Source organism: Protomyctophum parallelum (genome assembly GCF_964188405.1).
Source record: "Protomyctophum parallelum genome assembly, chromosome: 4".
Taxonomy (NCBI): domain Eukaryota; kingdom Metazoa; phylum Chordata; class Actinopteri; order Myctophiformes; family Myctophidae; genus Protomyctophum; species Protomyctophum parallelum.
Window position 1 is genome coordinate 34,283,991 of NC_139700.1, and position 14,400 is coordinate 34,298,390.

General features: G+C 40.9%; 2 protein-coding genes across 4 annotated transcripts in view; one reads left to right on the top strand and one right to left on the bottom strand.

Moving 5' to 3' along the window:
- LOC310858102 (protein FAM3C-like) overlaps nt 1-1,914 on the bottom strand; it is a 12,718-nt gene extending 10,804 nt beyond the window's left edge. Inside the window, exon 1 of the mRNA XM_083764159.1 lies at nt 1,844-1,914. The gene's annotated coding sequence lies outside the window, so the exon portion shown is untranslated. The remainder of the gene's footprint in view (nt 1-1,843) is intronic.
- A 4,691-nt stretch (nt 1,915-6,605) lies between these two features.
- The window catches only part of pik3c2a (phosphatidylinositol-4-phosphate 3-kinase, catalytic subunit type 2 alpha), an 82,332-nt gene continuing 74,537 nt past the window's right edge, over nt 6,606-14,400 (top strand). Inside the window, exons 1-2 of one of the 3 annotated variants that reach the window (XM_083763118.1) lie at nt 6,640-6,667; nt 6,826-6,850. The gene's annotated coding sequence lies outside the window, so the exon portion shown is untranslated. Of the gene's footprint in view, nt 6,851-14,400 lie in introns of all 3 variants that reach the window. The other 2 variants (XM_083763117.1, XM_083763116.1) reach the window with 2 other exon arrangements.

Below are 14,400 nucleotides of genomic sequence, written 5' to 3' on the forward strand. Positions count from 1 at the left end.
TATATTGCACAGCAGTGCTATATGAAACCCTATTGCCTTGACATTTACGGTTCACTTCACTCTAGTACAGTGGTTCTCAACGTAGGGTCTGGGGACCCCCAGTGTCCTTGAGGGAATTAGAGTCGAACTACATACACAGTGTTTGGTCTAACTGTTAGACCAAACACACTGTGTATGTATCGCATCAGAGATGAACAATGTTGCTATTAGTCCACTATTAGTGGTTGATGTAGCAGGAAGTCAGAATATCATTATTTAGGCCTATTTGGTCAAATCATTTCCATCACTTTGATATGATAAAAACGTTGCATATCAAATGTCTCACAGCTATTTATAGCATTTCACAATTATACAGTACATCAATTTCGTGATACATCAATATAAGCACAAAACTACCAGGCCAATTAGCATTTAGAATGATTACGGCAAAGTACAGCAAGAGAATAAGCGTGCATGCATGACCAACATCAATACAAATCTCAGTTCACTGGTGACAGGATAGAAACCTGGTCTCGGACAGGAACAAACTGCAGGTTGAAAAGACCCTCAGCTCTGAACTCGGTAGAATCTGCACCTGGCTCGCTGATAACAAACTATCCTTACACCTGGGAAAAACTGAATCCATCCTCTTCGGATCAAATAGTAAACTCAGCAAGGCAGATGGCTTCTTGGTTAGAGTGGGTGACAATATTATCACACGAAAAGATCAAATTACCTACCTAGGTTCCATCCTGGAGGCCAATCTTTCCGGTGATAAAATGGCCACCAACGTAATCAAAAAAGTCAATCAAAGAACAAGATTCCTTTACAGGATCTCCTCACTGGTCAGCAAAAACACCTTGAAGACCTTAACAGGAGCCCTCGTACAAGGTTTCTTTGACTATGCATCCACCTCTTGGTACCACAGCACCTCAAAGGCCCTTAAAACAAGGCTCCAGACCTCCCAAAACAAACTGGTCAGGCTCCTACTTGGACTCACCCCCCGAACCCACCTCACCCCTGCCCACTTTGACAGGCTGGGATGGCTTAGGGTCGTCGACAGAGTACAGCATCTTGCAATGGGTCTGGTCCACAAGATTCGATACACCACCAAGATACCCATGTACCTGTCTAAATACTTCCTTAATGTAAACGAAGTCCACACCCACAACACCAGAGGGAGTGCAACAAACCATGTACAACCCAGATTCGGCACAAACAAGGGACTAAATTATTTTCGCTCCTATGCCACCAAAATGTGGAACGCCCTACCAACAGTCATTAAGACATGTGAATCCCTTGACTCCTTCAAAACCGCTCTCAAAGGGCACCTACGGATGGCTGCAATCCGAAACTGGCCTCTGTAAAATCTGAATCCCCCCCACCCCCCCACCCCATTTTCCCTCACTGTATATTGTATCTTTTCCCTTTTTTGCTTCCCATTATGAGGAATTACTGTTCTGTTCTTTAGCTACATAGAAATGTCTATTTGTATGTCTCTAAATGTTTGTATGTCTTTAAATGTTTTGATGAATTGAACAATGTGGACCCTGTTGTAAACAAGTGTAATGCTTAATTGGGTCGTCCACTCACAGTTGACAGTCTTTGTATTGAGTTTGTGCTTAAAATGTACTGTAAATTCTACAAACTGTTAATAAATATTTCAATCAATCAATCAAACCTTGTTTAACGTATAACCAATAAGAACAGTGATGGAAGAAGTACTCACATTTTTTACTTTACTCTCAAAATTGTACTTACTTGTACAGTACTTTCCATCACTGCCTAAATATTATTCTGTTTAACTAAACAAAGCTAAACTAACAGTTTAAAGGAGTGGTTTAAAGGAAGGAAGAATACTGACCAATGCGTATGCTGAACAAGATGTCTTCTTGTCTAAGGTCCTGTAGGTCCTTATAGTATGATGTGTTCTTGGTAGTAACACAGTAACAGTAACACTGTGTCAATGTGAGGCTGAACTTCCCGTTTTACCTGTCCAACAGGTGCAATCCTGGTCTGGTAAGCCACACCCTCTCAACTAACCAGCCAAATTATGATTACAATAATTCAATAATTTATAAAACCTCTTAAGGAATCCAAATATATAGGGTACAATGGGCTTCTAATGTTCAGATAATAAAAACAAACACAGCAATTCCTGTTAGCCTGTCATTTATCGACAATCAATTTATGGCTTGGTATACTGTATATGATAAACTCTTGTTTACATATGGGTGCAGAGCTTTGTTCTCAGAGAGTGACTGACAGACTTCTGCCCTCTGTTTGTTTTATTGGTTGTTTTATTCTTGTGTGTGCGTGCGTTTTAAACACATTTCCTGGACTGGCACACCCTACTCTCCATGCCCCTGTTCGAACTCACCCTCGATATTAGATTAGATTAGATTAGATTCAATTTATTGTCACTGCACATAGTATACAAATACTTTGACAATGAAATGAAGAGTGGCGTCTAGCCAGAGTGCAATAAAGTAATGCAGTAAATGAGAGAATAAATGCAGAAAATGTACAGTATGTACAGTAATGTATACAGAATAATAAATAGATAAATAGAATAAATAGTAATGAGTATGATGGTAGAACCAAGCATAATCTGGATAAGTATATGAGAAGAAATAACTGCACAATGCAAGTAATACATGTATAGCATATATACAGTATGCACACCTACCCCACACATATCCACACTCTCTAACATGCTAATGAATATAAGCATGAGTTCAGATGGGTAGAGGAATGGAGGGACGGAAGGGGGTCAGAGTTCAATGTCCTTGTAATAGGACACAATATTATGGAATCTGTTCACAAACTTCACAATCAACCTCTTCTCCAAAAGGCTCTCATCTTCCCCACACCCTACAACAACGTATAATAATAATGTCTAAGTATTATACTTTTTTAAACCAAGTCACAAAGTGCTTGAACAATCAAAACGATATAAAACATCAAAATGCAACAATAATGTAACTAGAAAAAGTGCCCTTCTGGGCACAGGTCTCCACCAGGATAGGAATGTAGGACATTGCAGCTTGCCTTCATCTGGTGGTTGGATAAAAGGGCAACAAAAGTAAATTATCCACAGATCCGTGCAGTTAGAGGTAAAAACACTTTTCGGCCAGTTATAGCGCCACCTTGAGGCTGAGTTGAAATTGTTCATGTGGCATTTCGTCCTCGGCCTAGTGGGAATGTGCGTGCACAATTTCACGGAAATCACGCGATGTGTTCATGATTTGCAGCATTTTGTTTGAAACTGAGCACTCCTGTGAACTTTGGAAGCCAATCTTAACCAATCAGGATGGAGTCTGAGAAATCTGAAAGACGGGTTTCGTTGAATGGCTCTAGAGAGACTGTGTAGCAATTTGCGCGATGTTTGGACAAAATCTGTAGGTGTACTGTGCAAAAACTTGTTTTGCACAAAGCGGCCTCCTGGTGGCGCTATAACAGGCCGTTCTGGAAAGTTTGGGGCAGAGGTTCATCGTTGGCATCCAGGGAGTGTGTGTGCATCGACCGGGTTAACGGTGGCCGAGATTAGCTGCTCACGGACACACACACGGACACACGGACGGACACACGGACGGACGGACGGACAGAGTGCAAAACATACTCTCCCCCCATGCCTTCGGCCTGGTGGAGACAATAACAAAAATAATAATAGTGATAGAAAAGGGCAAAGGCCAACCTGTATAGATGTGTTTTTAAGAGAGATTTAAAACTCGTCAAGGAACTGGTTAGCCTCAGTTCTTCTGGTAGGCTGTTCCAGAGCCTATAGGGGCCCTAACAACAAAAGCTTGATCACCTTTGGTCACCAATTTAGCCTTGTGACTCTCCTTTAGTAGACCCAGACCAGATGATCTAAGTATGTGAAGGTACATAGTATTCAACCATTGTACATAAATAGGTGGGAGCAAGACCATTAAGAGCTTTAAAAGTTAATAATAATAATTAATAATTTAATAAATAAAATCTTAAAATCGATCCTGAACGAGACTGGCAAGCAGTGGAGTTCAGCCAACACAGGTGTAGCCGCCGCATTCTGGACCAATTGCAGGCGATGTATCAAGTTTTGGTTGAGTCCGGACTACAGAGCATTACAGTAATCTAAACGAGAGTATACCAAAGCATTCACAACAGTTTTAAGATTACTAGAAGAAAGAAAGTGAAGTATATTTTATACCATACAGAGGAGAAAATGTGCAAGGCAGACAGACGAGATTCGATGTTCCATGAGTTGTTTATTTCAACGAAGTACAGCTTACAGCATAGACAGACTCACGCCAGCCAGCAGGGTGGCTGACGTCTCCCATGTAGGCTTGCGCCCCAACTGACCAAATGATTGTATTTTAGGTCACTACTTAAGCACTTTACATTGGCGTGGGGTGTCGACATGTGTTTGCATATTATTTGTGGCAACGTCTTTGATCAACCAGTCTGTTCCTTCAGGTCAACAAACTCCTTATACATATAGGCTAGCCACCGGAATTCGGCTCCAGGATATACCCTGAGAAGGCCGACACCCTAGGTGCTGATCACCAAAAATAGGTCCACTAGTGTAACATGTAAATTGCACAAGGCAGAAGGACAGGCATGTAATATTGCAGAATTATGGAATCTCATATTCATCAAAAGGATTTTATCTTGTGGATGTTTCTTATATGCATGAAGCAAGTTTGTACAACCTTTTTGACCTGATGTTCAAAGCAGAGTTCTGAGTCAAATTGGACACCCAAATTTCTTGCAACGGAAGACACGTTTGTTGCCAGGGGGCCAAGACTGTCTAGAATTGTGGATTGTGAACTAAGGGGACCAAACAGAATACTCTCAGATTTATCAGAATTTAGTTGTAAAAAGTTTTGAGACAACAAATTATTTAAGCCTATTATGTGTGTGTGTGGGATCAGCATCTCCAAATCTGAGGCCATGATTCTCAGCATTAAACCAATGGATTGGGCTGTTCAAGTAGGGAACAAGAAGTTGTCCCAGATGAAGGAGTTTAAGCATCTCATGGTCTTGTTCACGATTGAGGGGAGGACAGAGCAAGAGATCAGCCAGAGAATTGGAGCAGCAGGAGCGGTATTGCAGTGTCTGTTGTGATGAAAAGAGAGCTGGGCCAGAAGTCAAAGCTCTTGATATACCGAAATTGTTTCTACTGTGGGTCATGACCAAAATAATACGAAACAACCAGCCAAAATTAGTTTCGGCCGGTTGGCCGGCCTCAGGCTTAGAGAATAGATAGGATTAAGGTGAGAAGTTCATGCCATATGTGACAGACTCAGATAGAACCACTGCTCCTTGACTTGGAAAGAAGACAGCTTAGGTGGTTCGGGCATCTACGGATGCCTCCCGGGCGTCTCCCTATATTATTTGGGAGGTCCTCGCTCCACATTCCACGGCGAAGATACCCGGGGCAGACCTTAAGGACCAAATGGGGGGGATTATATCTTGGAACGCTATTGGATCACCTAGGAGGAAGTTGCTAGTGTTGCTCTGGAAAGGGAAGTCTGGAGATCTGTTGGAACTGTTACCCCCACGACCGACTCCGGAAAAGCGGTTGAAGATGGATGGATTAATGGATGGATGGATGGATGGATTGTACAAGTACAATTTTGAGGTAAATATTACTTTATTGGAGTATTTCCCATTTCACTTCTGCTCCACTATCTCGAGGCAAATATTGTATTTTTTACTCGACAATTATTTGACAGGTTTAGTAACTAGTATAGTAGTTAGTAATTACTTTGCAGATTTTGATTATTATCACAAAAGGGACACTGACCACTTCAAAATTGCTGATCTACAAGCTCACAATGGGTTGAGATGCAACACATTGTGAGCTTGTAGATGATTATTTTGATTCCAATACACAAACTGTACATTTTGAATCCTGTGCGTGTGTGTGTGTGTGTGTGTGTGTGTGTGTGTGTGTGTGTGTGTGTGTGTGTGTGTGTGTGTGTGTGTGTCGCGCATTTGTGATTTGTCCAATTTTACTTACGCCCTTTATCCACACGGTGAGGCTGTTTTACTATTTTACGTTTCCTGAACTCAGAACAGAACTCATGATCCGAAGATCAGAACCTTTTATGACTTGAATCTGTCCTCATTATCCGGATAATGGAGGGATTCGCGTTGTCTTTGTCGGAGCAACTGTTTCAGCTATTTGAGTTTTTACTAGCCTACACATAAACCACTTTTACTTTACTAAAACGACTAGCTAGTAGTAGGCTATTATTGTTTTACATCACCATTATCACCTAGCCTATTCACCTATATCATAGCAACATGAGTTTGACTAATATATTAGCGCCCCTCACTTCACACGGGTGTGATTTATTTATATTTAGATTGAGATTAAGTATTTTCTGCCCTATTTATTTTATTCGTTTATGAACTTCTGCTGTCTTTAAACTAGGAGAAACATAACCCCCCCCCCCCCTAAAAACAACAGATGTAAAACAAATCAAGAAATCTTGAATATTGTTGTTTACTATTTTAGATGTCCATCCATGGTTGCCCTGATAACCAGGTAGCCAATCACGCCGCCACGTCGCTTCGAGCGATGGGATGTAGTTCTTCTACTCTCGGATAGGAAGTGACGTGCTGCTGTTAGTGCAAGTGGATGGAAAAAAAATTGCAGCTGCAGGAAAAATGGCTACAAACAGCGCACCGCTAGAAGGTGGGGAAATTAATAGTTTTTATTATTATATATTTTTTACTGTAAATGTGCGCGTATAAAACTTTAAACCCCATATATAGCCAGGTTTGCCTGTTGTAGATGTGTAGTTGGATATTTTACTCCATGACATAACCTCATTATTTCCTCGTTGCTTGTAGGCTACTTTTGTTGGCAGAGCTGTGGGTGAGTTTGTTTTAAATTGTTGAATCAGTTTGTTCAAAGTTCATGAAGAATGATCCTGGGTTTGATCTCGTTATGATGATGATATAGTTGAATGTTATCGGATGTACTGGGTGCTGAAGAAGTGCTTTTCTGCTGTTGTCTGGCTATGGTTTAGCAGGGCTATGTGGGGGTTGTTGAACCCCTTGGAACAAAGTTACTAAAACTATACTGGCAAAGTTCTCCCTGACTACAAACAAGAGTCAGACATATTACAACAATGTCCCCAGGAGTTGTTATTACACTTTCATTATACAAATAACTAGAGTTTTATACTTATTGTGAAAGTGTACTAATTAATGGAGCTTTACACAGGTCCATTGGCTAAAAAGAAATCTCACTCAGGATAAATGAACACTGGATTTTACTGAGTAGTGAGTGTGTATCCCTGCATGCAGAGGGGTACACCCCCTTCCCCCCACGCCCCCACAAACCCCCAAGATTTCCTGCTGAAGTCCACCCGAAACACACACACATGAATAAAATAATTTAATGGAAGGCAGATTGAGGGGGCACACTTTTTGAAAATGTGTCATCAGATCTGTGCATAAAACAAAAAGCAAATAATAGGTGTCACCAGTGCCACCACCATTACACATCAATGAAGCACGAGAAAACATGCAGGGAACATCTTTTTGGAGGCAGTTATACAGTACACTAACTAGCAGTGAGAGAGAGCAGAGAGTCAGGTGAGTGTCAGCCGACAGGTGAGTTAACCTGGCAGCAACATTAGCCACAGTCAGTTATTTAACCAGTTTTCCATGTTTAGTTTAACATAAAGATAGATGCTTCCCATATTATCAGGTATTATAATATGTGTGTGTGATCTAAAGTGTCAGAATCTTTTGTCCTTTAAAATAATAATAAATTATTATGTTACAACATGCTGCCCAGTGCCCATCAATTTATCTTTTGCGAAAACACTGGATTAACAGCTTTCCAGCTTTTTATCTATCAGTCTCTCTTAGATACTGCTGCTGACCTAGGCATTTTCTTTATGTTTTACCACCGGTGGTTAAAACTGGAGAAGCAAGACGTAACACATTTCAGAGAGAGAGCGAGAATGTGTCAGGATGTAAGTGCTTGTTATAGGAAGGAAGTTAAGGAACCAGGAGAAAAGTGTGTGTGCATGCTTTGGGGTGTAACCTGGCGAATCAGCAGCTTGGACAATTAGGCAATAGGGCTGTCACGATTATGACATTTTACTTGACGCTGAATTGTGGCTCAAATAATTGCGATTCTCGATTGAATTGTGTTTCTGACTGTCGTTGAACATTATGGAACATTATGAATACAATTCACCGTTTGGCTTTTAGCCTTCGGACTATTTTCAAAAAGCTCTTAAAATAGTTCAAATAGCCGATCTACAAGCTCACGTCTTTATGTAGATCGGCTAGTTGAACCATCTTAAAACGTTTTTTAAAATAGTAACAAATGGTAAATAAGTTTAAGGATAACTTAAGGGGTAAGGGGGGTGGCGCAAGATCGGGCCCTTCGTAAACAAAATGTGCCCGGGGCAGATTTGCCAAATGAATTATTTGATAAAATCACACCCGTGTGAAATGAGTGCCGCTCTTGTCATTGTACATCAATTTATGTTAGTGGTCATTTGACAGGCATTCAATGACAGGCATTGACAGGCATTCACCAATAATGCACAAGTTGGTTCCCTTGCAAGGATCGGCTTCGATTTCACTGATTTGTATTGTTATTGCTTTACTGTCATCATGGGACACACAGTGGCCTTGTGGACGACATGTGGAAGACTGCAGCTCACATCTATGTATCCACCACCCCATGATCTAATTCTAATACCATGTCACCCCCCCCCCGCCCCAATGACAGTAAAGCCTGATAGCGCTGATGTCGGTCTTGCACACAATGTGCCAGAGCACGACATGTTGTGTGTTGATTTGACCCACCCACGTTGAACCCACATGCGACTAAATATAACTTAAACATTTTGTGTCACTTTGTGCTGCACTATATGAGCTTGTAGATCTGCTATTTTTATTCTTTCATTATTCAGACTGAAAGCCCTTCCCATGGTAGCAGTTTCTGCAAGGGGCGTTGCCAAAGCGACAGTCTTTGGTGATGGGTTCACAAAACACTATTAAACCAATCAAAATGGTAGCAAAGCAGATGACTGTTTTTGTCAATGTGACTAACCCGGTTGCTAACCAAACAAACATGGTCAACGAGTGCTACTGTAAACTAGTCTCTCGAGACAGACTGTTGACTCAGATTGCATGTAAACAAACATGATGGTAAAATATGTCGGATAATGATGTTTCTAAAACCCGTCGTTTCTCTAAAGAAACTATCATGGGGAGATTTAATAGCCAGAACGATGTTACCACAATAACAGCCATGTTTGTTGTTTGACGTCATGGAGTTGAAACGGCGCTGATTGGCAGTAGCCGTGGTATCAGATTTTTGCCATAGAGCCATTGACTATGAAAGGAGGATTTACATCATGTGTCTGAGCACTTCACACGGGTGTGATTTTTCAGAAAACATTTCGGATTTAGAAGACATTTTGTAGAATCTCCCTTTTTTGGTGTTAGCATTATGCTATGCTTTAGCTATTGAAACATAGCAGATCTACAAGCTCTGTGGCACGCTACGAGCTTGTAGGTCTGCTATTCTTTTTAAAGAAAACTTTCAGGATGTAGAAGACATTTTTAGAATCTGAAATCTGGTCAAAATGGGTTAAGTCTTAATAGTTTAAAAGATCCTGTCACGTATATTTAGTAGCGTAGCATAGGTCCTGTGTTCTGAACAGGCCAGGCTCAGTAATATTAAGCCCAGAGGAGAACGGCAGGCTCTGCTCCGTATCTTCATCTTTTTGGTTTTGTTTTACCCTGCAGCAGCAGCAGAGGATGATGATGACCACACATTAAAGCTCATGAAGTCAACTTGGTTACTTATTTCCCATGTTTAACGGTGTTGTTTTGCACTTTGACAGGCTTCTGTTGTCAGTGCTTTGTTAACATCAGCTATCCTATAGGTAGTGAAAAAGGTCAAGGCTTTGGAAAGCTTAGTTATATCACTATGGGAAAATTGGGTTTAAAATGACTACGGTATATACTACTGTATAAATGGCTATAAGTAACCTTCACCATTAATCCCATTCAGTTGCATTAGACCAAAATCCTTAAAAAAATGACATTTCCTCACTAGCCTCACACACTTAATAGAAGATTGCCAAACAGCCTGTGTCTCATTTGTTATTGCAAACCCTTTCCTCCAGTCAACCAAGCTTTTGTGGAGTATTTGCACGATTTGTACGACTATCCATCAGTGTCTGATGAAGGCTGGATAGCCGAAACGTTTGTCCCTGTTCAAATATGAAATAAACAATTTGAACTGAAAGAAGTCTTGGTGTGTTGACATCAGGGATCTCCATGTATGGGCATTCCCTTAATATTGATGACATGATCAGGGGTCTCCATCCATGATGATGTCACATGATGTCACGAGCCATGATATGGAGGCGTGCGGTGCTGCGGGCCCGAAATTGGCCCACGAGCCGGACTTTGAACACCATTGCTGTAGTGCAGGGGTGGGCAACTGGCGGCCTGGGGGCCACATGTGGCCCCCACCTTCACTTAATGTGGCCCTCAGGTTAATATCAGAATACTGATATAATATTGGTTTCAGCCGTTACAATTCCACAACATGCAAACATGACACGCTTTAATTACTTCAGTCTAAATTAGTAGCTCATTGCTCAACACAAGTATAATTAAAGGCATTTGAAATTACATAAAAATGTTAATTTTCAGGATTCAAACTCAAAAATAGAAAGAAATAATTCAAGATTTCAATTCGAATATAGCAAAAAATAGCCGATCTACAAGCCTTCCTTTTATGGACTGGAAGAACTTGGGCTATTTTGGGTCGTGGCTTTTTTATTATGGGAGATAGTTTGGCTCCATATTGTTTGTATCGATCCTCCTCAAACACTTTTCTCTCACTGTAATTAGGGTGCATGGCCGACATCTGTACCGTAGTCAATATTCAATTATTCATTGCCATTTAAACCAGGGCTGCTCACTGTGTGCACTCAGCACATTACTGAACAGGACATGCAGTATAAATATAAACCTGCACAAAACAATTATTGCTTTACAGTAATGCAATTTACAATAAAGTCAGAGTCGGACAGAATGGTTTTAATAAACATATACTACTCACTTTAGACACTTTAGTGTCATAACTTGACTTATTCCTGTAGGCTCCTAGGTGGAGCATAGGGCCGCAATCACACCCCGCCATCGGACTCTGTTTTGAGCAGTTTTCTTCAGCTGGGCCCACGATCGTCTTTGCCTCACTCTCCACTGATCTTCTCCAGGTCTGTTTTGGCCTCCCCACTTTTCTTTTGCCCTGTGGGTTCCAGTCCAGTGCTTGCCTAGTGATGTTGTCAGTAGGTTTTCGGAGGGTATGTCCAATCCACCCCCACTTTCTCTTCTTCACATCCTGGCTGATGGAGTTTTGGTTGGTTTTCTGTCTGGCATTTGAGATTTTATCGGGCCACCTGATGTTCAGAATGCACCTTAGGCATCTGTTGAGTGTCATAAGGTATAATTATATCCAATACAAAACTGCATGTGCTTTTAAAAGGCGACTTCACCCATTTCAACCTATCTTCATATATATTATATATTTTTTTACTTTAACTTAATTTCATTCATATCTTAATATAATTGCTCCACACTAATGATAATCGGGTACCATTTTCATCTTCTGTGTCTCAGAGGACGGTTGTGGACACACAACAGACACGACAGAATCCAAGCTAATAGAAGCTGTATGCGTTCTATTCCTGGAATGTTAGCATGCTGCTAATGGAAACCATTGCTAAAACCTGCCTAATGATTATGTCACTAGTACGTGTGTTTCTGAAGTGTCCACAGTGTCCTCCTATGAGACACAGACCGTGTAGGAAAACATTGTACCATCTTATGAGAAATTAGTGAGGATTAGGTATGTCAATAATCACAGTTAAGAAATTAATCAATTCAACGTAACAGTTAATAAATAATGAAGAATTCTGCGGTGCTATCATTATGTGGTACTCTGTGAATGTAATGCTGTCTGCGTGCGCGTGTGGTGAGGAATGCACATGTGGGCCGGTTAAAAAAAGACCCCCCTACCTTGGTAGCCACAGAAACATCTCTGCTTTTGCATGTGATGTGACAGACAAGTCACTGCATGTTTCATTTCATTTTATTCCTCACACAAAGATGCCATTGCCCGGACCTGTATCTCAAATGGTCAAAAGAATATTTGATTAAGGAATATAATATTTTGTATTCTTTCTGTATATCAGCAAAATGTAGATTTTTATGTTAGACTTTGAGGGAAATTCTCAGATTCTCAGATAAAAAAAATAAAAAAAATGGCGCTTATCAACTAAGCCACTGGGGCGACTGTGGCTCAGGAGGTAGAGCACGTCCAATGATCCATGGGTCGGCGGATCGAATCCCGGCTCCTCCTGTCTACATGTCGAAGTGTCCTTGGGCAAGACACTGGACCCCAAATTGCTCCCGATGTGCTGGTTGGTACCTTGCATGGCTTCCGCCACAATCAGTGTATGAATGTGTGTGTGAATGGGTGAATGTAATGCACTATGTAAAGCGCCTTGGATAAAGGTGCTATATAAAAGAAATGCACCATTTACCATTTAATCGGTTAATCAATCGCTAAGGTTATCAAAACGTAACAACTATCAATGAATGACTTAATCGATAATTCCCATCCCTAGTGAGGACCTATTATATGAAGATTGAAAATGGGTTAAGTCGTCCTTTAATTCTCTCTAATGCATATTAGAACATAGGCCTACCAGTGATGACTGTCTTGTTTTATTTTGCGAACCATATAGTTATATTGTCACTAAACATGTCTTGCAAGAACTAACTTAAAGAACCTCATTTGAATTATGCACTCTCAAATATATTTGAACTGAGATGTCCATCACCTTGAACAACATGTAACAACATTATTACAAAGTAATAGACAACAACATTCAATCAGACGGTTCTACTTTATTTCTTTGAAGATTGTTGACTGAAGTCTTTGGTTAATAAATAACATCACCTCGATTCATCTGCATTTGACCCAAACATCTGCCATCGGTCATGCTCCATTGAATGATAATATGTCATGACTACCAACAAAACATTACATAATAAGTTAATTTAGCTACATTGTTCCCTCATTTGGTTGAAGGTGTGTCAGTTGGTGAAATCACTTGGATAGACTAATCCAGCACGTTACCAGAATAGCGTGACCTTCTTGTCTTTTCTATTTATTTTCTCGCTATACAGTAGCTGTTTCTCCTGGCAGAAAAGTTAGTGATTTAGCTTCAAACACTTAGTTGGTAGTGGAATGTTTAACAAGCTCTGCTTCATTGTCACTGCCTGCTGGAGCCTGGCCACGATGCTGACGTTAACACAGCTGATAATAAGACAGGCGGCAGGCCTGCCTCTAACTAGGGCTGGGCCATATATCCATATCATGTTGATATCATGATGATATGAGACTGTGATGAGATATTGTATCTGACCCTTTGCATGTATTGAACCGAGAGTATGAGGCCGAGCTAATGCCATCCGGTAGGAGATATAGAACTCCACGGTGTGTGTATAATAGATTGAAACACTCATTTGTCCCCCTGTCAATCAAAAATGCGCTGGAGCAACTTGAATGATTGGATCCTTTTCATTTTAATAGCAGTGTGCAAAACGCAGAGAAAAACTAAGACATCATCGACAAAGATGTATCTGACATCGAAACATCGTTTATTTTCTTCTATTTTCTTGCACCCTGCTATTAAAATAGCGCCTTCTTGTTGTATACCACATTTAAATGTGCAAATAGAAAGTTAAAACACAGTGAGAAAATAGATGGAGAGAAACACATGTAATGATGGTACAGAAAAAGAGGAAGCAAGACAGAAAGACCGAGAGATGAGACGGAAGAGACCGACAGTCGATATGATACACAAAAACAATAAACGGAAGAGAGAGAGAGACATGCGTGTGAAGAAGAGTTACAGACAGACCGTCAAGGTGCACACAACCTCAGACAGAGAGAGAGGGGAACAGACTGAGAGCGAGACACAGAAAGCCCTTTGACTACCTTGCATGCCAAATTCCACAACTGCACAATAGCACCAAGCCAGCCTGAACCCAGCACAACCAGCCTTCATCGCCACAATGGCAGAGATAGAGGATGGGGGGGGGGGGGGGGGGGGGGGGGCTTGTGATCGTTGGATGAATGGGCTGCTTTGAAAAAGTGCCATGTCATTTCAGGATATCAAAACACAGGTTACAGCAATGTTTTGCAGATGATGGATGGCACACACTCACACTGCTAATATTAGATGACACCGTCCTTGGTCTTGGACTTGAAGAATAGAGTTCTGCAAAAGAATTTCAGCTTTTTGATAATTCCTTGTTATTGCTCTGATACAATTAGGCCACTTCATATTAATCGGTGATTCA